Source organism: Grampus griseus (assembly GCF_964374135.1).
Source record: "Grampus griseus genome assembly, chromosome: 11".
In the NCBI taxonomy this organism is placed as follows: Eukaryota; Metazoa; Chordata; class Mammalia; order Artiodactyla; family Delphinidae; genus Grampus; species Grampus griseus.
Window position 1 is genome coordinate 3,950,992 of NC_139005.1, and position 24,303 is coordinate 3,975,294.

The window sequence follows — 24,303 nt, forward strand, 5'->3', positions numbered from 1 at the left end:
CCCCTCCAGCCCCTGCCTCCCTGAGTGGCACGTGCCGTCCCACTGATGGGTTCTCCTCCCCAGGGCCTCCTCGGGAAAGGTATTTGGGCTGGCGGTTTGCCTGCCCCTTCTCCCTGGGTGCCAGGCCCTCTGAACATCCCACAGACTGTGGGAAGGATGGTTTTGAAAGATCGTACACACGTAGGCTTACAGTGTCCTACAAGGTGGGGATGTGCCAGGTCCGGACTAGCTTGGGCTGGAAGGCAGGATGCCCGGCTTCTATTCAGGGTTAAGTGGACCCACAAGGGAAGAAAGACACTGTCCTGCTTGAAGTTCCTTTCAGGGGAGAGCAGGGGGGAGCCCATTCAAATGGGGAAATGGAAGCTCTCCAGGCATCCATCCTTCGGAAGTGCAGCCTCCCTGCCTGGGCCGGAAGATCACCTCCGACTTCAGGTGAGTAAGTTATTCTCACTCCCCTTTCACAGGGGGAGAACACTGAGGCCCAACCATTAGGATGGGGTATAATTTCCCACTTCATCTGTATCTTGCACAGCTCACAGCCCCTCTCTAAAGAGGTGCCGGGCCACCATCCAGGCATGCCCTCGTGCTGGATCTGCAATGGTGAATCCTCTTTTTTTGAAAACCCCAGTGTAGGAGAGTTAACTCTTTTTTTTTTTTTTTTTTGCAGTACACGCGCGCGGGCCTCTCACTGTTGTGGCCTCTCCCGTTGCAGAGCACAGGCTCCGGACGCGCAGGCTCAGCGGCCATGGCTCACGGGCCCAGCCGCTCTGCGGCATGTGGGTTCTTCCCGGATGGGGGCACGAACCCGTGTCCCCTGCATCAGCAGGCGGACTCTCAACCACGGCGCCACCAGGGAAGCCCCCTGAGCTCTACTCTTGCATGGTTAGAATTAAGAATTTTCTATGTCCTGTGTTGTCTTCATATGAAATATGAAAGGAGAATAGATCTTATGCCTCCTTGAGACTTCTAAGTTTAAAAGATTCCCATTTTGGAAGGAAGGAGCTAGGAAGGAAAGTAGCAACAGGCATTGGAAACACTGGTCTTCAAATCCACCAACTGTGGTCTTCGGGCAGGTTGTGTTTTTTGCTTTTTTTGTTAATTGGTTGTTTTTTTAACATCTCCAGTTCCTTACCTATCTACTTAATTTTTTCCAGTTTTAATACTGTTTTACTGAAGTATAGTTGACCTACGTGTTAATTTCTGCTGTATAGCAAAGTGATTCAGTTATACATATATATATATATTATTTTGTATATTCTTTTCCATTATGGTTTATCATAGGATATTGAATACAGTTCTCTGTGCTATACCATAGGACCTTGTTGTTTATCCCCCATCTACTTTAAAGTAATTAAACGGATCTGAGGATTAAATGAGATGACACTTACAAAAGGAGCTAGTTTGAGACCTGGCACATGATGGGTATTTGGTAAACAGTGCTTTCATAACCAGTCTCACTTTCTTTGAGAGGCATGGTCTTGCCCCAATTAGTTTAATCCAGTGGACATCATGTATTTTTTAAAAAATGAAATTTGGGACTTCCCTGGTGGTCCAGTGGTTAAGACTTCGCCTTCCAATGCAGGGGGTGTGGGTTCGATCCCTGGTCAGGGAGCTAAGATCCCACATGCCTTGGGGCCCAAAAACCAAAACATAAAACAGAAGCAGTATTGTGACAAATTCAATAAAGACTTAAAAAAAATGGTCCACATCAAAAATTCTTTAAAAAATAAAAATAAAAAAAGTGAAATTCTTTCCACACGTCCAGGTTTGTGGACTGTCGACATAACCCCCAATCTTAGTGGCAGGCTGGAAGGTTTTAAAAAAATGTATGTGACAGTGGTCCATTGAGCAAGCACCGAAAATGAAGTGGACAGCTGAGGCGATTTTCTAGATAATCCCCACCCCAAATCGGGGATGCCTGGGGCTGAGTGATCAGGACAGTTGTGCGAGTCCCTGCCCTGCCTTGCCCGGTACAGACCTGCTTGTTTCACTGATCCTTTCCTTAATATATTTATTTAAAAATACAATGTTGATTCACTATTTCAAACTGTATGCAAAGGTTCTTCGGAGGAAACTAAGAGGGTTGTGTCTCTTAGCACCTTAAGTGCTAGTTTTTAACAGACATTAAATCTGGATTAATAATCATAACAGCCTGACTTGCTGTTGCTTTTGGAAAAGCCAGAAACCCAGCCTTGTCTGTTGCCTCGTTGTTTTTTTTTTTAATTAAACTATAGTTGATTTACACTATTGTGTTAGTTTCAGGTGTACAGCTGCAGATTCTTTCCCATTATAGATTATTAGAAGATATGGAATATAGTTCCCTGTGCTCTACAGTGAATCCTTGTTGTCTACCTAGCCTCCTTTGTTTCCACCATGTCTCCATAAAGGGCCCAAGGTGTCTATGAACACTGCCAATTTGCAAAGAGAAAAGTGAAACTCGGAGAGGTTATGGGACTGGTCCATGGTCACACAGGGAGGCTATGATCACATCTGAACAACAATCCAAGTCTCCAGATTTCAGGTACATTTGAGAACATTTGAGAAGCCTCCTCCCATCCTGTGGGGAGGGTCCAGCTTCACAAGAGAGAGCTGATGCCCTGACAGCCTGATGCAATTTAAGGAATGCTGGAGGACCAACCAGTCTTCCTCCCTCTCTACCCTCTACACCCAAAAGCATTCCTCCCACTTAGATGCCTGAAGTGATTCATTCCTTGGAGGATTCCCAATCACTGGTCCAAAGATGATCTGGGGCTGGTTGCGGACTGACGCAGTCTGCCGGGGGTGGAGAGCAGGGATTCACATTTGTTAAATGCTCCCCTGGTGACCCACAGCCAGGTTTTAGTTCACTTTGATTTGAGTCTTGCTTTCCCAGCTGTCCTAATTTGAAAAGGAAGGACACCTCAGAGGAATGAGCCCAAAGGGCTGGGACCTTAATGCAAAATTATCCTGGTCCTGAGAGATGGCCCTCGATAAAGGGTCTCCCTGATCAAATATGCGTGGCAACGCTAATCACACTTTTTGCTTTCTTGCAGATTTGCTGTTAATATTAGCGTGGTAAAGGCTCTCGAAATTCTTGATAAAACTTGGTCAGCACAGCGTTTCCCAAATGCAGTTGACCCAGAAGCCTCCCCCATTCTTTCCCTAACACCTGTCAGTGTTCCACAGGACACACTTTGGGAAACGCTGACTTTGTGTAAACCACTTCTGCAGCTTTCTCTCTGGATAATCCAGAAAAGTAAAGGGAGATTAATGGGAGCTGGAAAAGTTCCAAAAGGTTAAAAACATGACCAAGTGGGGCTTCCCTGGTGGCGCAGTGGTTAAGAGTCCGCCTGCCAATGCAGGGGACACGGGTTCGAGCCCTGGTCCAGGAAGATCCCACATGCGGCGGAGCAACTAAGCCCGTGTGCCACAACTACTGAGCCTGCACTCTAGAGCCCGCGAGCCACAACTACTGAGCCCACGTGCCACAACTACTGAAGCCCGCGTGCCTAGAGCCCGTGCACCGCAACAAGAGAAGCCCCTGCTCGCCACAACTAGAAAAAGCCCGCGCACAGCAACGAAGACCCAGCACAGCCAAAAATAAATAAATAAATTTATATTAAAAAAAACCATGACCAAGTAAAAATTTCATGTGTTTCATAGTCGTGCTTGAGACCAGCTCGATTTTAAGGCCTCATGCACATACCGTGCAGGAGATTCCCACAGACTTGGGTGTGAGCTTTCTATATTTTCCCTATGAAGTGAGTTTTTGTACATCAAAATTATTTTCTACAAATATTGATATTATTTGTAGGTGGTTTTAGAGTTGATGAAGTCCTCAATATGTTGATATAATATATATGACTTGGAGGTGAATATTAGTATCTAATTTTATGACAAGAATGTTGATATTCTGTAAGCGTAAGCAACTCATTTGAGAGCTGGAAGCGCTCAAAAATAATTTAGTCCAATGTTCCTAAGCCTGATTCCACATCAGAAATACTTAGCGCCTTTGTTAAAATCATGGGCCCTGGAAGTTCTGCTGCAGTACTTCTTGTGTAGGGCCCAGGAGGCTGTCCCTTTCATTAACCCAGGTGATGCTGATGCTGTCTGCTGTGGACCCATGTTTGGGTTTAATCCTCTCTTTTTTTATTAAGAAAACTTAGACCCAGAAAGATAAAGGGAAGGACCCCAAATCACAAAGCCAGGGCTCAAACATGGATTTTTCCTATTCCAAGTGTACTGTTGTTGCCCCCGAAAGCCTGCTGCCTTACCTTGGAGCAGAAGGTGTCAGGGTGGACCGTGGTGGGTGGACCGTGGTGGGTGGATCGTGGTGGGTGGATCGTGGTGGGTGGATCGTGGTGGTTCATGTAAGATATTCAATTAGCACATCTGGAGGCAAGAGGGAAAGGCACTTTGGGGGGGTCAGCTAATCTTTATAGGAGTCATACCTGTGCAAAATCGTTTTCTTAAATGAATAAAATAAGATTTTCACATTCGACATTTAATTATTTTCCCTTTAAAAGTGACTCAGCAAGGATGTAGAGAACAGATTGGTGGTTGCCAAGGGGGCAGGGGCTTGGGGGAGGGATGGAGTGGGAGCAGATGTAGGCTTTTATATACAAAACAGATCAACAACAAGGTCCAACTGTACAGCACAGGGAACTGTATTCAATATACTATGATAAACCATAATGGAAAAGAATATTAAAAGATTTATATATATGTATAACTGGATCATTTTGCTGTAGAGCAGAAATGAATACATCTTATACTTCAATTAAAAAAAATACTAAAACAAAAAAATAAAGAAATACAAGTGATTCAGCCTCTCAAAATCTGTCTCCACACTTCCATCTTTCAGAAATCCTTCCTAGAATTATCCAACCCACAGCCCAGGCTTTGATCTCACCCCTCGTCGGCAGCTGGATATCCTACTACCCTTGAAGATGGACTTTTGCTGATCTGTTGAATGTAAATATTCCTGAGACCTTTTCCTGACCTGCGTCCAGCCAGAGGTGAAATCTCCGTCTTTCCTCACTCTGGGTCCCCACTGGGTCTATACCAAGTTAAGGAACATCGTCAGCCAGGCGTGGCAGAAAAATATAGCTGAGGGTCAGGAAGACTGGGTTGTCATCCCAGTTCTGCCACTAACTGGCTGGTGGCCCTCAGGCAATTCCTTCCTCACCCTGTGCTTCCATTTACCAGGACACGTGGGTCTCTACTGCAGGACGCCTCAGAGCCTTGACCATTCCTCATGCATCTCCACGGTGGGGGAGGGGTGGGGTGGGGGGGAGGGGGGTGGATTGTACAGAACTCTTGCTGGGGAGGCATCCTGCTAGGTTAATGCTCTACTTGGCCAGAGTCTGGGCAGGACTAGCTCCAGGGTCCCTTCCAGGATGAACAGATGTGAACAATGGACTAAGAAGTGGGCCAGAAGCCAGGAGACGGGGGTTCAAACCTCCCCACTTACAAGTTGTGTGACGGCCACTGTCTGACTCTGTTTCCTCAAGCACACCTCAGAGGGCTGTGCTGAGGTTGTGCACCGCACCTAACACCTGCCTGGCCATGAAACAAATGCTGCAATTCTACTAGGACGTGGCTTTCTCACCGGCTGGCGTTCGAAGTCTTACCTCCCACCCAGGTCTTCGTCAACTGCTCCACTGGATTTCCTTTCTGAAATCGTTCTGTGCATCGACCCTAAAACTGCCTATTTTATTTTATTCTTTTAAATTAATTTTTATTGGAGTATAGCTGCTTTACAATGTTGTGTTAGTTTCTACTGTACAGCAAAATGAATCAGCTATACATGTATATATATCCCCTCTTTTTTGGATTTTCTTCCCATTTAGGTCACCACAGAGCACTGAGTAGAGTTCCCTGAGCTACACAGTAGGTTCTCATTAGTTATCTATTTTATACATAGTATCAATAGTGTATATATGCCAATCCCAATCTCCCACCCCAAACTGCCTCTTTTAAAGAAGAGTTTGCGACGGTCCTGACCACGGACTCAACCTGTCCCTGGGCATGAGCTCCCTTTCCTTCGCCTGTTCTCTGGAGGGGGATCTTACAACCAGACCTGGCACTGAACACAGCCAGGTACGCGTTCTAACTCCAGGCTCGAGAATGTGTGCGCCAAGGCCCCTGAAGCTCTTCTAACCAAGCCAGATGGCCTTGGGGAGTTTGCTGGGATGCCCGGCCACCTGATGAAGGGGTCCTAGGCAGTGAGCAGACAGGATTGCTGCTGACGCATAGTGTAGCCCACTCAGGCCTCAGGAATGCTATCACCTGGCCTCCCCGGAAGGCAGGTGTTTGTCTAGGCTGACCCAGGGTCAGCCCGTCTTTCCCCTGGGCTGAGCCTCCACATTCTGACCCGGTCGGGGTCAGGGGTCACAGGAGATAAAGGTCAGGAGGCGCTGATGGTGGTGGGGAGTGGATGTCCAGTGCATCTTGCATTCAGGGAAGACCCAGAAAAAGTTTCTCCATTAACAGGTATATCAGCATGGCTTGTTGGGAAGCAGGACCTCAGTAACTTAGGATCAAAAGGTGCTGTTCTCAACGCCGATGCTTCCATCAGGGCAGGCGAGCACCGCCAGTCACCATTCTAAGAGCCTTCCACCTGCTCAGTCCTTCAATCCTCCGCATGCTAGGAGGCGGCTTCTATTCCTTCCCTCCTTTGCATATGCACAGAGAGGTTAAGTAACCTGCTTAAGTTTCCACAGCCATTTAGTGGTGAATCTAGGAAGTGGGTTCTAGAACCTGAGATCCCACCCACCTTGCTAGCCTGCCTCTTGAAACTTAACGAGGGGCTCACTCTTTGAAGCCCAAAATGGGGCTGTAAAAAGGCAGGTTTGTTCAAGCTAGTATTTCACAGAGCAAGGCACCGTGACCTTACAAACAGGGCAGGCCAGGAAACCAGAAAATGGGACCCAAGGGTTAGCACCCACGTGAATTCCATTCCGCTAAACTGTCCGCCCATTACTTTACTTCCTGGACTTCCCTCCCCTGGGGCACTGCACCCTCATCCTGCCTGCACCGTCATCACAGGCGGCCAAAATAGGTATTGAAGGCGCTTTAAACTTTGCCTCCTTTCTCCTGGAAATAACTTGGAGAGGTGAGAAGGCCAGCACAGGCGACATGGCCATTTATTTCTTCATTGAGTCAACAGTATTTATAGACACTCAACCAATGCAAGAAAAATGAGATCAGAATCATTCCTGTTAACAGCTCCCAGACTAGTAAAGGGAGAAAACAACGACGCAAGCATGGGACTACAAAAGAGAGTCTTAAGTGTCCCAAAAAAAGCTCTACAGGACTTGGGAAGGGAGCACCTGGCTGGGCAATCCCAGAAGGCTTCCTGGAGGAAGTGAGATTGGAACTTCTGCCATCACCAAGCAGCTGTTCTAAGCTCCAGAGCCAGTCACCAGCCCTCCTGGAATTCCTTGCGGGATGCGTCACAAAGTTCCGGCTCCCAGCTGAGAAAGTGCAGCCCCCGGCTGAGGCAGCCCAGAGCCCCACCAGCCACAGGCCCCGTCACAACTCTGAGGGGCCTGTCGGAACTTCCTGAAGAAACAGCTGCTTTAAAGCAGGGGATGAGAAAGAGCTTTGCCAGTTAATCCACCAGCGTTTTGCCCGCCTCTCCTCTGTGTTGCCAGGCCCCGTCCCTAGGAGAGCCTAACTGTGCAGGAAGGCAGAGTGGATGTCCTAGGCCCCGTCCCTAGGACAGCAGAGAGGGAGATCAAGGTGCTCTCTTCGGCCTCACTGTCCTGCGGTGACTTGTCCAGTTCACGTCTCCCCCGTCAACCTCTTCTCTTCCCTCCCCTCAACTCTGCTTGCTCTAAAGGCCCCAGAAGGATAGGTGATCATGTTCATAGGAGACTGGCCTGGGAGGCTGCTGAAGGCCTATGTCCCAGGCTGTGTTCGCCTTCTAGCTCTCCTGTAAGATGCGGAGATTGGGGACTGTGGCGCTTCACGCCTCAGATTGGGGGGCAGGCAGGTGGAGGAAGAGAAGGTAAGAGGCATCGCAAAGACCGTACGGCAAGCTGGTACCCAGACCCCTGAAAAGTACCCAAGCCCCAGCAGCTCATATAAGCACTGTTCCCATCGCCGATGGCTAATCTGTCACTCATCCATTTCTCCACCCCATAGAAATATACCCAACACCTAACAAAATACAGACGCTACAACCTAATTACGCTGTCAGCGGCTGGAGCTCTTTCTCAAATGTTCATCTCCCTAAAAACTAACCCAACATAAAATAGGAAAGTCTTGCTACTTTTTAAGGCCCAATTCAATTGTTTCAGGGCATGGTTTCCATGTGCCTGGTTCAACTCCTTGCGAGACAGTGACACTTCAGAATCAATGAACTGATTCATTCCCTGAGGACAGATGCCCATATATATTTGCTGCCATTAGCAATGCATTTATTCAGTCATTCCTTTGGGAAACATTTTTCACGTGTTGTGTTTCATGCTGCTGCTGGGGAGGAGGACAGACACGAGGCTCCAAAACATGGAATTCCTATCTTTTCGTTGTTGTTCGCACTTGACATCTGCCCTCTGTGCAGCTCCCCGCTAGCCCTAGGAAGGGGTGCTGCAGGTCCCTCTGTGCAGCTCCCCGCTAGCCCTAGGAAGGGGTGCTGCAGGTCCCTCTGTGCAGCTCCCCGCTAGCCCTAGGAAGGGGTGCTGCAGGTCCCTCTGTGCAGCTCCCCGCTAGCCCTAGGAAGGGGTGCTGCAGGTCCCTCTGTGCAGCCCCGCTAGCCCTAGGAAGGGGTGCTGCAGGTCCCCTGGTGCAGCTTGGAGAGTTTGGGTAACTGCGCCAGGGACCCAGAGCAGCAAGTAAGTCACGGGCACAGAGAAGAGACTCCCACGTGGGCAGGCACGGGAGGCACACGTGGAGGAAGCAAAGACCGCTGCCTTCCTACTGGGCTGCCATTCAAGGCCCTTGGAGAGAAAGGCAGGAAGCGATCTGACCCGAGGAAGGAAGATCAAGATGACGTAGCCCTTCACAAAGGTGTGCGCCTGACCCCTCCATGGCTTTGTTCATCATCCCTAGAGGGAGATTTGCACAAACACTCAGGGTGGGGAGAGGAAGAAGGTAACCAGAGGCTGTACAGTTTGCTGACTCAGATGGACACCAGACTTGCCCCATCATTCTTCACTGTGTAATAAAAGCAGAGTGGAGGAGGAAAGCCTTTGGAATAACTTTCATAAATGACTCAGACCAAGGCATTTAGGTGAAGGGGGTGGGAGACTCATGGGGGGGTGTGTAGCAGCAGAGAGGATAAAGAGGAAATGGCCCACTGGCCTTGGCCTGCCCAGCTCCAGCAACCTCAAGGTCATCCCAGGGGCATGTCCAGGGCCACAGACAGACAAGGCTCCCATTACTCATTAGCCAGCCGGGGCACTGGTCCCCTTGTCCCTGTCCTTGGCCACAAACAGAGATGAAAGCCGAGCCGCCAGCTCGGGGAGCGGGGGCCTGATAGCTCAGTGGCTGCCTCGGCCACCGGCATTATCAGAGCCTGGGACAGCCAAGAGCAAGGGGGACGCTGGGCTTCCACACTGCGCCCTTCACACCTCCGCCTCACTCAAACAAACGTGGGCAAAAAAGCCATCATTAGGGCTTCCCCGGTGGCGCAGTGGTTGAGAGTCCGCCTGCCGATGCAGGGGACACGGGTTCGTGCCCCGGTCCGGGAGGATCCCACATGCCGCGGAGCGGCTGGGCCTGTGAGCCATGGCCACTGAGCCTGTGCGTCGGGAGCCTGTGCTCCGCAACGGGAGAGGCCACAACAGTGAGAGGCCCACGTACCACAAAAAAAAAAAAAAAAAAAAAGCCATCATTAGTGGAGAGCAGATTTTAACAGCAGCTCCCAGGGCAGATTCCTCGAGCCAGCTTTGCAAGGACACGCCAGGATGTGCTGATGAGAGGGAAGGAATCCTTCCCAAACCCTTTCCCCAGACCCACGGGATGGATGTCTCTACTCTCCCCTCACGGCTGAGAAGAAAGCCCCCTGGGTCAGGTGCAGCCACACAGTCCCGGCCTCGGTCCTGCCCAGCCTCTGCTCCCCACCGCGCCCCTCACCAGAGGGGTGTGGGTAGGTACCCTCGCTTTTCCAAGCTTCTCCCACCCATCCCTCACCACCTGAGATCACGGGAGTCTAGAAAGCAGCAGGTCCTTCCCATGACCTTGTCTGAGTGACGCAGGTGGCCTCCTAAGTCCCCGATGCCCCACGCAGAACCGGGCCTGGCACCAGCCACGTCTCAGGGCTGCTGTCTTGGCCCCGGGCCTCTGCCCACGACCCTATCAATGGAAACTTGAGGCTGATATTCTAGGCAGAGAAAACGAAGCCGAGGACAGGAAGGGGCTGGTGTTCAGAGCCTCCGGAGGGCCTGGTTCTTGACTCTCAAGCTCTTTCTTGACTAACAGCCAACAGGGGCTAAACGATCAGAGTGGCAACAGGAAAACCTCATCCATCCCACTTTCTCAGCATTCGAGAGACATCTGAAGAGTGACTGTAATGTGTCCAGTGTCAACTGGGGTACATACGAAGATCTGCTCCCTGATCTCGAGGAGGTCCTGACCTTGGAAGAGAATAGGGTAAACAGACCACACTTATAACCATGAGAGCTGCCATCGACTGAGCCCCTAGGAAGTGCTCTGCCTCTTCAGCCATCATGTAAGATGCCACACTCATGCCCTGTTTCCTTTTACAAATTAGGACGCTGACGCTCAGAGTACAGGCCAGGGGGAAGGGTTGGCAGTCACGCCCCAATCTGGTATGTGAGTCTCAAGCAGCGACAAGACAGAGTTGACTGAGGCAGCCACCTGGGAATTTACTTTCTCCCCTCCCACTGCTTCTTTTCCATCTCCTTTGCGTCTCACCTTTGCCCTCTGACCTTTGATTCTAGATTTGATCCCCGCCTCTCTTATCTTCTGTTACCCCTGTTGCTTAAATCCATTCCTAGGGTTTCAGGCATTACCTTTTTTTTTTTTTCTAATTTTATTTTATTTTATTTCTATTTTTATTTTTTGGCTGCATTGGGTTTTTGTTGCTGTGCACGGGCTTTTTCTAGTTCCGGGGAGCGGGGGCTACTCTTTGCGGTGCAGGGGTTTCTCATTGCGGTGGCTTCTCTTGTTGCGGAGCACAGACTCTAGGCCCACGGGCTCAGCAGTTGTGGCTTGTGGGCTCTCAAGCGCAGGCTCAGTAATTGTGGCACACGGGCTTAGCTGCTCCACGGCATGTGGGATCTTCTCGGACTAGGGCTCGAACCCGTGTCCCCTGCATTGGCAGGCGGATTCTTAACCACTGCGCCACCAGGGAGTCCCAAGCATCACCTTTTAAGTTACAATCTCCAAACCTGGAGCTCCGGCTCACACCTCACCTCGTGCTCCAGACCCCCATTTCATCCCCAAATCATTTCAGATACTTAACACCATCTTTCCATTCGCAGGCTACTTTTTTCCAGATCTCTTTGCCCCTTGCTGGGATTTCAGTAACCTGAATCTCCTGTGTCATTTTATTCTCTCCCCATCCCAAGACTCTTTACCTATGTCTTCTTGAGTTCTCACATCACTAGCTTACTCAAATTTTTTCCATGTTCCCTGAACACCTACAGAACATGGCCAGATGCCTACAGACACCTCTGTGCTCTGGTGCCAACCTACTCCCTACTCTCTTCTCCTCAGATCCTAGACTCCAGGATTGTAACCTACGGGGGCTTCCCGGGGCAGACCTCTCTCCCCTATCCTCTGCTTTAGGTCCTCTCTGAAGGACTTAGATAATATTGGGTTGGCCAAAAAGTTTGTTCGGGTTTTTCTGCAAGATGTTACGAGAAGCCCAGAGGAACTTTTTGGCCAACCTGCTAGTACCTGATGCACATGTCCCAAGTTGATTTACCGACGTGAAACCGCCCCCGCCCCCCATCAAATGGGAGAAGCTAACTACTTGATGACCATGAGCACATAGACCCCAGGACTCCTGGAGCCTAAGGATTGATGTGAACCCCTGTGACATCACCCTGTTACCTCACCATCAGCCAGTTAGAGAATTGTGCATGAGCAGATCACATACCCCGGGACACCCCTCCCTTACTTGGCCTTTAAAAATGCTTTGCTGAAACCCTTTGGGGAGTTCGGGTGTTTGGAGCACGAGCCGTCCCCGACTCCTTGCTTGGCACCTGCAATAAACGCTGCCCTTTCCCTCCCTACAACCTGGGGTCAGTAGATCGGCTTTACTGTGCCCGGGCGAGCGGCCCCACGTTTGGTTCGGTAACAGGATGACTCACTATTTTTCTGGTGCACCTCGGTGCTTCTGCTCCCTGCGTCCCCCTGGGCGTCTCTCTCCAGCGATGCCCGCCCCCCTTGGATGCCCCTCCTGTTCCCAGAGCGAGGTGGGGGTGCTCCCGCCCTGGACTCCCCCGCACATGGCTATTTCACACCCTTTGGTAGTTGGGCTGAGCCTCGTCTTGCACTGTGGTGCTGGGGAAGGAGCATGGGCCATGAACTTCGAATGGGTGTAAACTCTGGCTCAGCAACTTCCTAGCCGTGTGATCTTGGAGCCTTTACTAGGAGCCTTTCTTCCCCCATCTGTAAGACTGGCACCAGAATATAAACTTGCTGTGAAAGTTAGAAATAGTGCATGTAAACACCCCGCACGAGCAAGTGATCCATGGGCAGTCATTATTAATAATATGGTGCATTTATGGATTTCCCACTAGAACATAAATACTTGGAGTTTTAGGCGCACCAGCTTCTTTTTGTTTTGTTTTGTTTTGTTTTTTGCATCAACCTTAGTCACCAGCACAGAGCCAGGAACACAGAACTCTTCCCAGCAATGCTAGCTGAATCCTGACAGAACTGGAGGAATCAAGATTTCCTCTTGTCTCCTTTGCTGCTGCCCTGGATGGGCCCGCTGGCGCCCTGGAGTCAGAAGCCTCCAGGATCACGCCCCGCCCATCTCCCCTCGCCCCCGGAAGTGCCTCTGTTTCCCCAGCCCAAGTGCCTCAATACCCACCCCCGCACCACACATATAAGATGTTCTGTAGGGTCGCTGCGCGGAAGGACTCGGCTGTAGGTGGAAACGGAGGTCGAGAGCTTCTCAAAGGAACAGGAGTCATAAATCACTCTGAAGTTGTGATGCAACCCCAGGAAGCCCTGCCATGCAAACCACAATTCCCTAAACCTCTGTAAGAAGTGGCCTCGAACCCCCTGGAGACCTGGCAGGAGATCCCTTTCTCTCAGTTGCTTGGCACTTGGCCGTTCTAATTCTGGCTGAACCCCAGAAGCCCAGAGGCAGAGAAAAACTAAAAGCCGGAACACCCCTGCCCTGGGAAATACTGGCTGACTAGGCTTCTTTATCCCATCCTCGTGGCTTTTCCTAGAACCGAGGCCGGAGATGGTTCACATGGCAGGTGGGTGTCCCGGCGAGAGGTGACACCGCAAACCCCAGTCCCTGGCCTCCGCAATTGTGCTGCGGAATGCTGGAGGCCAGGTCTTGGAGCCTGGGAGGAGAGAACACTGGTTGCAGATGCGAGCTTAGTGAGACTTCTGTTCTCCGGAGCTCCTACAGGCAAAGCCGGCCATGAGCCTATAAGCCCCAGCATAGCCTAAAGGTGCTGGGCTGACTCTCTTGGCCCAGAGTAAATCGGGGCCAGAACCAGAGAATGCTCTGGAGTCAAAGTGGAAAATGAGATTGTCCGGGAGAAAGCGCTCCTCTCCTAAATATATAGGCATCAGAGTACCCCTGTCTAGCTGGGACAGGAGCCATCAAAATGCAAATGTGGGTTTGAGAATGCTAATGTTGGAATTGGAGAACAATGCCGAGACAGACTTCTCGGGGCCGGGGAGAGGGCCCCAGGGCAGGATGTGGGAGCCGAGTGGGGGGCAGGGATGAAAGGGGCAAAGGAAGTGAGAGAGCCCGAGAGGAGAAAACAGCAGGAGTCAATTGAGGTTGAAAGACTGCTGGGCCGGCCGGGAAAAGGGGAGTGCTAGAGGGGACGGGTCAGAGAACCTGACCGCTGACCGCTGACCTGAGGCTGTGCGCCCAGGAAAGGGGAGGGGGGAGCTCAGCCCAGGGGGCGGGGCGGCAGGACGCGCCTGGAGTCTGGGCTTGGACTTGAGGTCAAGGCCTGCGGAAAGAGACAGAGGGACCCGTGTTTCTGAAAGGCCGGTGATGCCAGGAGACGTGCTCTGCTTGGGTGCAGCTGGCCTGAGAGGCTGAGAGCAAGGGGGCCTGGGAAGGGGGCCTGAGAGCCGGCGCGGGCCAAAGTCAGGCTTCGTTTGGGAGCTGCTTCCCAGGGTTTCCATTCGGCTCTTGCCCCTGTGGACGGGTTGCTCCCTCCCTGGGCCTCACTTTCTTATCTGTAAAACCAAGACCATGGGTGCTGGGAGGACCAAATAAGTAAAAACCAAGCCTGGCACAGGGAAACGGCTTGTGATGTTGGCTGTCATTTTCGTAGATTAAGAAACCGAGGCTCAGGAAGGCTTGAGAACACGTGCAAGTCAGACAGCAGGGGACTGACAGAAACTGGATCCAACTCCACTGTCAGACCTGTGCCTGTCCCCGTGCAGAAAGCTGACCCCCGACGTGGGCCGTGGGACCCCAGGGAGGCCGTGGAAGACGTGAAGCCTGGAGCCGGTGCAGAGGCGGCAGGAGAGGGATCAGTGACAGGACAGGGGCTCCTCCTGAGGGTGGGGTCCTCCTCTGCAGCAGGGTCACCTCCAGTCCTGGCCTACAGTTACAGCTTGGCAATCGCTCTGCCACAGCTGACTCTCCACCCAGACGGCGACTTCCAGAAGACGAGGACGGTGTCCTGTACCCGCCTCGGGTCCCCCAGGGCCATGCATGGCACGGGGTGAATGGTCGCCAAATGGGTTCATTCACGGAACGTGCTCTGTGCTCAGAGGCGGGAACACACAGATGCATAGATATGACCCTGCCTTCGGGTAACTCCTCTTAGCCTGGTGAGCGGATGAAGGAAAGAATGAATGGAACCTGGGAAGGGCCAGTCAGGAGAAAGCGTAATACTATATAACAATCTAAAATGATTTTTTAAAACCCCATTGTGTGGTGATGGAAATGTTTTGTATGGGTATATACAACCGTTAAAACTCATGGAACTGTACTCTGAATGTAGTTCATTTTACATAAGTCGTTTCTCAATAAAGTTGAAAAGTTCCACCCCTACCAAAAAAAAAGAAAGCCTTCTGTACACTGCTTTCTCATCAGAGTCAAACCCATCAGGCACCCCGCTTTCTCTCCAGCACAGACCCGAGCCAGACCCACTCGCTGGCTGTTGCTAAGTGGACGCTGTCAGAGTCTCAGAACTCCGAACAAGTGCTGCCTTTATAGAAAAGGGGATGCTCACCCTCCTACACACACCGCAGTCGGGAGGGCCCGGAGCTATTCGCATCGCTCACCTAGACTCTCTGGGGACAGGGACTGCCGGGGGCCCTGGGTGGCAGGAGGCCAGGGGAGCTGGGATGATGCTCTCTGGTATGGAGCTCCCTGTCCCCGAGGCAGTGCACTGGGTCCTCACTGGGATCCCCACCCCAGGGAGCCAGCCAGTGGAGTTCAGGGCTTGGCTACCCAAAGATCTACCTTTTCAGGTGGAGTGAGCAGAAGGCTTCCATGAAGATGGTGGTTAGAGGGCAGCTTTGTGAAATGGTCAAGGAAACACATATGCACACATTTTCTCATTTAGACAAGACTCATTTCGTACGGAGCAGGTGATGTGTTCCCTCTTGGGTGGAAACACCACAGCCTGAGGCTGTGTGTGTGTGTGTGTGTGTGTGTGTGTGTGAGTTTGAGAGAGAGAGACAGAGACAGAGACAGAGAGAGAGAGAGGCTGGGGAACTGAAAGTGAGTCAGGCAAGGGGCCTTGCTGGGGCTCACAGGAAGGATGAACAGAGGGCCAAGATGGGCCCAAGAAGGGAAAGGCTGACTCCAGTGAATCAGGTCTATACAAGGGCCCTAGGGTGAACGTGGAAAATGGCCTGCTCACCACACCCTTCCCCATCAGCTCTGCCCACAAGGAGTCCACACTGCAGGCTCTCACCCTCCCCGACGTTACCCACAACAGAAGTCAAAGCATCAGAAGCAATACTTGCTCTGGAAGTCAGTTCAAGGGAAAGGCAGACATCCCCTCCCAAAGCGCCCACAGAGGCGACGATGTGTGGGGACTTGTTCACAGCCAAGGGGACAGTGAGAGAAGATACACATATATTTTTGTAGACTCTCAGCTCTGGGATCCATGTTGGGTGTCCAGAATCCACAGTAAATGGGAACCAGTACAAGCACATATAGACCAAGTCTGGTGCAGTGTCAGGTATGGAAAGGGCTGAGGTTTACAGTCTCGCATACACTTTTTACTGGGAGAAAATGGAAAAAAAATGAGAAACTGGGCTTTGAAGATAGACCAGTGTTGATGCACTCTCTCCAGTTTAGACAGCTTCTTGCTCTTCCCCTCCGTCATCACCTCTTCCCCTCCGTCATCGCCTCTCCCCCTCCGTCATCAACTCTTCCCCTCCATCATCGCCTCTCCCCCTCCATCATCGCCTCTCCCCCTCCATCATCGCCTCTTCCCCACCAACATCACCTCTTCCCCTCCATCATCGCCTCTTCCCCTCCATCATCGCCTCTTCCCCTCCATCATCGCCTCTTCCCCTCCATCATCGCCTCTTCCCCACCGTCATCACCTCTTCCCCTCCGTCATCGCCTCTTCCCCTCCGTCATCTCTTCCCCTCCATCATCATCTCTTCCCCTCCATCATCGCCTCTTCCCCTCCATCATCGTCTCTTCCCCTCCATCATCACCTCTTCACCATCATCTTTTCCCCACCATCATCACTTCTTCCCCATCACTATCATATCCTCCCCACCATCATCATCCTAATTCAAGTTCCCAACATCTCTCACCTCCCAACCTGTCGTCTCACTTCCACTCTGTTAACTCATGCCTCAGCTGGAAATATTTCCAAAATAAAAACTGGAACATCGAATCCTCCTCTTAAAACCCTCCCGTGGTTCCCCATCGCCCTCATGATCAAGACTGAAGTCCCCAACATGTCCTTCAAGGTCCTGCACCACTCGGGCCCTCCTATCCTCCCAGCTCTCTTCCAGCCACGCTGGATTCCCCTGGTTCCTTCAGTGTGCAGGAGGCTTCCTGCCTCAGGGTTGGTGCACACGCCAATGTGATCACCCGGCGGCACTCAGTTCAATTTGTAATTCATGTGTATGGTGATTGTTTGATCAGTGACTATTTAATTGATGGTTGTATCTGCCACTGGAGCATAAGCTCTCTGAGAACAGAGACCATAGTTAGTTTTATTCTCAATTGTAGTCCCAGTGCTGGACAGAGTGCCTGGCCTATAGGAGATGATTAATAAATGTTGCTGAATAAGTAAAGGAATAAAGTAATGGAGCCAGTTCATTTTACAGATGCTTCATAGCTGGAAAGCACTGGGGCCAGATAAGGAGACTGGGGCTTGGAAGGGCAGAGACTTGCCAGAGATCACATGGCTTGGCTATATGGGGGAGCTGGGACTTGGTCTGAGTATCATCTCCCTTCCCTTTTATGTCATTTTGACTCAGCCATTTGGTGGTGGCAGTGGCAGTGGTGCTGGTGGTGTGCGTGTGTCCTTGGTGCAGCTGACAGCAGAGGTAGCTTCTAGATCACAGCTAACGGAATGGTACCCAGAAAAGCCTCTTGCCGTGTGTACATTTCCCTGCTGTAGCATCTTTCTCCTTTAGAAATAACCATGATTGGTTCCCAGACAACACTGCTAATCCAAAGAAACAGTAGGTTAAACTTTAAAAAATATATTCCAGCTTTGGGAATGCATTTTTTTAGTCCAGTTAAAAATACAGGTTAAGCCTACTACATACCAGAACAGACACTGAAATCAACAAAACATCAGAATAGATGACCCAATTTTTTTACTACATGGACAGAGTAGATTCTGCTCTTTGGTAGACAAGGCTATATCTTGTGGTCTGAAAGTTCACACTTACCAGTAAGTTCTGGAAGGGAACTCTCCTGTTTAACCTTGGGCTCCTGGGCTCATCATAATCGATGCTCCATAAGTATCTGTAGAATGAATAAGTGAATGGAACTTTCAATGGGCTGGAAAAAATCCTGGATAGCAGAAGGAAAACCACAGCACCCAAAATGCTACAACCGTCTGTTCTAGTATTTATTTGCTACCTCTTGGAAGGCCTATGATCTCCTAATACAATTGCCTAACAGAAACCGAAGACCAGAGATAAGTTTGGTCACCTTTTGACCATTTGAATGTAGGTAAGTTACTTAACCTGTCTGAGCTTCCACAGCCTCATCTGTTAAATGGGTACAATGATTCTTTACTCTCCTGAAGATAATTTTTTAATGAATTCAACCTAATATTTACCGAGTGGCAGGCACTGTGGTAGACACTGGGGATGTGGTACAAAAAAAAAAAAAACAAAAACAGAACTGGCCTCTGTCCTTTCTAGTGGAGGAGACATTAAGCAAATAAACACAAATAAACTTATAAAATTACAGTTTAGGGTGTGTGCTATGATGGAAAACCACAGGGTGCCGTAAGAGGGAATGGCAGTGGGACCAATTGAGATCAGGGTGACCTTTATGCTGAGACCTGGAGGAGTTAGGAGTTGGCCAAGGGAGAGGCTGGGGTGGGGATGAAGGGAACAGCAAGTGCAAAGGCCCTCGAGGGAGGAAAGAGGTGGGGGTGGGGGAAGGGGACAAGTGTGGCGGGGGGGGGGGGGCGGGGGGGGCTACTTGATTCCATTCATGTGTTAAGAAAAGCCCTGGGCTGCCGGGTGGAAAGTGGTTTGGCCTGAGAAGGAGAACCAGACCTCAATGTTCCTCTAGGTGTTGAGATAAGAACCAGAATCTTAGAGGTGACAGGGGCCCAGACCTCTCATTCTAAAGATGAGAAAAATCGAGAACCATAGTTGTGAAGAGACTCAGCCAGGCTCACACGTGTATTTATCTGGGAACACAGAGAGACCTCGGACGTTTGATATCTTTCCAGCACCTGCTGCACTCTTGATGGGTCTGTGCCTCTTCTTGCCTTCCACAACTGGAGAAAAGACTGACGGGTTGTGGAGCTCTGGGGCAGCCTGGAACTGGACTGTCAGCGGCTCTCAAGGATGGGTTCCCAGGGATGCGCCCCGCGCCGGCGCCGGAGTCCCTGGCAGCTCGCGTCAGCTCACGTGCCGCAGTGGGACCTTGCGGCTCAAGGCCCTGAGGCAGCCTCCCTCCCTCGTAGGCGGCTCAGCCCTCACTCTTCACTTCCCTCCGGGGCCCTACCTGCCTAAACACACAGCCGGAGCCTCCCGCTCCGCCCCCGCCCGCGGGACAGAAAACAAGCAGGAACCGCCTTCCGCCGCGCCTCCCTAGGACCCGGGACCCGGATAGCAACCGGCTAGGCGGCGCTGCGATTGGCTGGCCCGACTAAGAGGCGCTGCGGTTGGCTGCGCCGGGCTAAGCGGCGCCACGATTGGCTGGCCCGGCTACGCGGAGCCGCGATTGGCTGGCCCGGCTTAGCAGCGCGGCGCTCGTCCAATCGCGGGCCGGGCCGGGCTGGGCCGGGCCGGGCAGCTGCGGGGCCTGGCGGCGGGGCCGTGGGGAGCGGGGTTTGACATGCCTGTGGTATTTGCTCAGAGGGGCATGACCACTTTGGGCAAGTCTTTAAATGTGAGTCAGCTTTCGGCCGATCCCTGGGAAAAATTCCTTCGGTGTTGTCAGGCAGGGTTCGCTCGCTGCAGCTTTTTTTTAAAAAAAACAATTCAAAAGGCATAATCCCACTGAATGGGAAAAGGCCTTCGGACCCGGTCCCCAGCTTCCCGAACAGGGGCCGCGGGCGGTGCTGGGAGACCAGGCACCCCAACCTGGGCGGGCGCCCCCGACATGCCGGGCCCAGGGGCTGATTGTCAGCAGGATCGGGGCACCTTCCTCCCCACCCTGCGCCCCCATCCCGGTCTCCAGCGGGGCACATACTGGCGGGGCGGTACGAACAGCGTCCCCTGGAGTTGTTCAGGCGTCTCCCGCCGCGTGGGAAATGGCTGGCCAACCCCTTCCCCGTCTCCCTTCGCTGCCGCTCCCATCGCACTGTGGGTCCAGTACTGAAGCCCGCACTTTGTAGCTCTGGGATCATGGCTGATCTCTTCAACTCTCTAAGCTTCAGTTTCCTCATCCGCAGAGTCAGAGGCAGCGGTCCAGAAAGTGAACTAGTCCGGGAGAGGGGCCACTTAGGGTGCTCTCCTAGCTTGGGTTCCCCAATTGCAAGGGCAAGTCGTTCTGCACTCCGGGCCTCATTTTCCACATCTGTAAGATGAGGGAGTTGTTCTAGAAGAGTCCTTAAGGGGCGTTCCAGATCTATGAGGGTAGTTGCGTCAGGCCACCCCTGTAACCCCCTCGGGGAGCCTGTGCGCTTCGGGCGGACGTGGCCCTGGGGCTCGCGCATCGGCTCCAGCGCGACTCCAGGATGCTCCCCTAGACGGCCCAGCTCTCCCTGCCCGTGTGTCATCTCAGAGACTCGCAGCAGACAGGGTTGGGAGCAGAGAGGGGAAAAAAGACCAAAAAAGGCCAAGGGCTGAGGGAAATGAGCAGAAACTGGAGGGATTTATGTGCAATTTGATTTTAAATGAACATCTTGTGCAAAAGAAGAGGCAGCTTGGCACAAGTTACTGGTGAGTTCATAGCTTAGGCACTCTTGGTCATAGGGATATGATACTGTGAAGATCAGCTTAGCTCATGTGGCAGCAAATTTTAAGAAGGTTGACCAGAGGGAGGCTGTAGAGTCTCTGCCTGGGAATCTTTCAAAGATCTGGGAGGCACCACACTGCTTCCTAGAGGGGCTTTGAAATGCAGGCTGTGTAAAACCGTGAGAGCCCTCTGAACCCACGGGAACAGGGGAGCTCTGGGCACCCGTGTGTGTGAAGCAGGTTTGATAGAAGAGCATCCCACTCAGCTGCTAACTCAGGGATGTGACCTCGGCCAAGTCACTTGCCCGCCTTTTGACTTGCTGTGGGAGGAGGGATAAGGCTAATTGACCTCTGAAATTTCCCTCCAGCTCTGACATCCCATAGTGAAATGGAATAATGTGTGGATAATTGCTCTGAAAACAACAGAGCACTGCGGGGTCTTTCGGTTAAACTCTGCGACTAGTTGTAAATCAGGGCCTCTATCAGGGCCTCTACTGCCTACCATCTTAGGCGGCCACAGGGCCTTTGTTTGGCATCAGGGTTTGCTGCAGCCCGTGAATCAGTATTTATGCCGTTCCTCACGTCCGCACCTTCGCCAGTGTTCTCACTCTGCCTTGGTTTCTCCACCTCCCCTTGCCTTTTCCAGCCTCCTGTGACTCGGATGGATTGCGTTGTGCCTCTACCAAGCTTGGATTCCCTGTCAGTCTGGAGGAAGAGACACTAGAACCAGATTGGTTCGCCACCACTAATTTTGACCCCATGCCTCTTCCTCCTAAGCTGACCTTCCCATTCTCCTGGTGCTTCTGAGCAGCGTGGAGATGGTGGTGGGGCGAGAGGTAGGTTGAAGATAAAGAAGGAGGAAGACAAGGGCCAATCGTAAAGGAAAGAAAAGACCCAAAGTGGTATTTTTTTCTTTTAAAGTTATTTCTACCAATTCAAAAATAGAAAAGGCCAGCTCAGCTATGACAAGGAGGGTCAGATGATCACTAAATGCTAAGCAAAAAGGGAATTCCTCAAGACCGTGGGAATCTAGTGGAGAGTTTAGCTCTGCTTGGGCAGGTCAAGGTAGTCTTCAGAGGAGGTGACATCTGGGATAGTTCTTAAGCATGGAGAGGAGTTTTCCCTGCAGCGAGAAGCACATCTATGCTGAGGTAGGGCGCAGGCAAGGCAGAGAGATGGGAGAGTGCACAGTGGGCTTGAGGCACCTAGGAGAGGCAGGTGCCAGGTGTGTTGGGAGCATAGGGTGCTTAGGTGAAGATGGCAGAACTGAAATGGAAGATAGAGACCATTTAAATGGTCTTATCTGTCGTGTTAAAGAATTTGGGCTTTATTTGGGAGGAAATGGAGAGGAATTGCAGGCTTTTGAATCGGTAGGCAAGATCAACGCTGAAGAACATAGTTCAAAGGTCAGCTTATACAGTGAAATTCAGGTCATGAACAACTTAAAAATGGAATGGATAAGTATAGAATGAAATAGAAAATATCAAAGAACATGCACGTAGTAAGAAGTATATGTCTTTGTGTGTATGATTGTGTGTGTGCCCTGGGTCACGATATAAAAGGTACTTATCACTGTCAGTGATGATCTTAAAAGTCTGAACTCCATTGCATTTGCAGCCCCTCCAGGGGGGTGGGCTGGAGGGCGGAGACACAGGAAGTTCTTGCAAACAACAGGCGACCTGCATTCTCTCCCACTTCAAGTTCCTGAGAAGGAAGTTGCTTAACTTTTGAAGACAGTTAGCTGATCTCTTCCAAGGCCTCCTCTGCAGAGGAAAGGTGATTACACTTGCCCTCCATGACGGAGGGGACTACTGAAGTATTTGGTAGCCTGCTACATTGGCAGGACACCTGCCTGACAGAGCACATAACACGGCCAGGAGCTGGAATTCAGTTCCTTCCAATCTCTGCCCCAGACCCTCATGATCCTGGTACAAATCATCATGCTGTGATTAAAACCATGGTGTTTTTCCATTCTTCCAATGAAACATGATGCACTTACTGCAGCCATCAGTGGGGGCCAGTAGATGTGTATGGTTCCCTGATGTGGTGTGATTGGTATCTGGGTACCAGTTCAGTGAAGATGGGAGACAGACGTCATCCCCCACTCGTGAGTAATGGACTTATGTTTAAATCACTGAAGAAGATGACTTCACAATGTCTGTAGTCAGTAATACCAGTGTCTTAACAGACCTGAGTGTAGGGAAGCCCTGTGGGGATAATGTATGTCAACTGAAAAAAATGCACAACCTAAAAGTTGAGAATTATGTTTTATTTGGCAGACAAAACTGAGGACTTAAGCCCGGGCCACAGCATCTCAAGTCACACCGAGGGACTGCTCTGAAGAGGTAAGGGAAGAACCGGGATCTATACGGGTTTTTGCAACAAAGACTGGGTAGCCGGAACATCAAAAGATTATTGTTAATTAAAGAAAAACCAGACATCTCAAGTTAAGGAATTTAGCGCTCTTCTATGCAAAACTCTGGGCTCACTGGAGTCCTTCCTTTGATATGCACTTCAGCTATCTGGGGCTGGTATCCTGTGCTTTCCCACCATGAGTCCTCTCAGAGTGCACCATCGGGGGGTGGCTGCAGGGGCTGATGGCTTGATGGTGGGCATCCTGTTTCCGTCCTGAGTTTCATCAGCGCTCACCGTCGGGGCAGCTGTAATGTGTTGGCTTGGTGGCTGCAACATCCTTGGTTTACTGATACGATGGCACCGTTTTTCATTCACATGTAGTTTCCCATTTATGCAGTCATAGGACATCTCCCTTCTGCTGGCCTCACAAAACCCAGAGCTGCTGCCACCATAGGCCCTAGGACATACTCATTGCTTTAAGACTGGTTCTCAGGGTCTACGTTTGTCCTAACTCGGGCAGCCTTACGTGCAACAGGGTTTTGTTGCTTTCCAGAGTTCAGCCACGTGGAGAATGTTGCTCCCTTGTTGTAATGCAACATGGTCCAGTCTGTTTCGTTATAAGGTGACTGACACTGCCTGTGATGACACACTGTGCACACCCACGCCCTCCTCTCCCTACCCCAACCAAACCTGTGGTACAGATACCAGCCCATTTATGTAGCTCCAGACATACAGCTTCCTGGTTACAACTTCAGGGCAAACATATCCACACCTCTCTTGGACTCCATAAATCTGCATATCCTTCCTATCTGAGCTGGGCTTTTTCCAGTTCCTTTGTCCCTTGTTCCTGACTGGTACCAGATTTGCAATAGCAAGACCAACCAATCGTGGTCTGAACGCCACTCTGTGCCACACCCTATACTGGACACTTTATATATTCAGCAAAATTCCAGGAGATATTATTATCTCTCTTTTCCAGATGGAGACACTAAAACTTGGACACTGTTAAACGTTTCACATCTAGCGAATGATCAAGCTGTCTCAAAACCAAGTTTCTCGAGATAGTAACCCATGCTTTGACCCCTGAGATATGCTGCATCTCCTGATTCCTCTCAAAACCATCCTTCCCCAAGAGCTGGGAATACCTTCTCTCTCTTGGCCCATTCTATCTTAGAAAAAGCAGGAAAACTCACTTACCTTCTTAAGATAGAAGGTCTAAGTGGAAGTTAGTCTTGCACTGGGACTCATACAGAGGAAGAA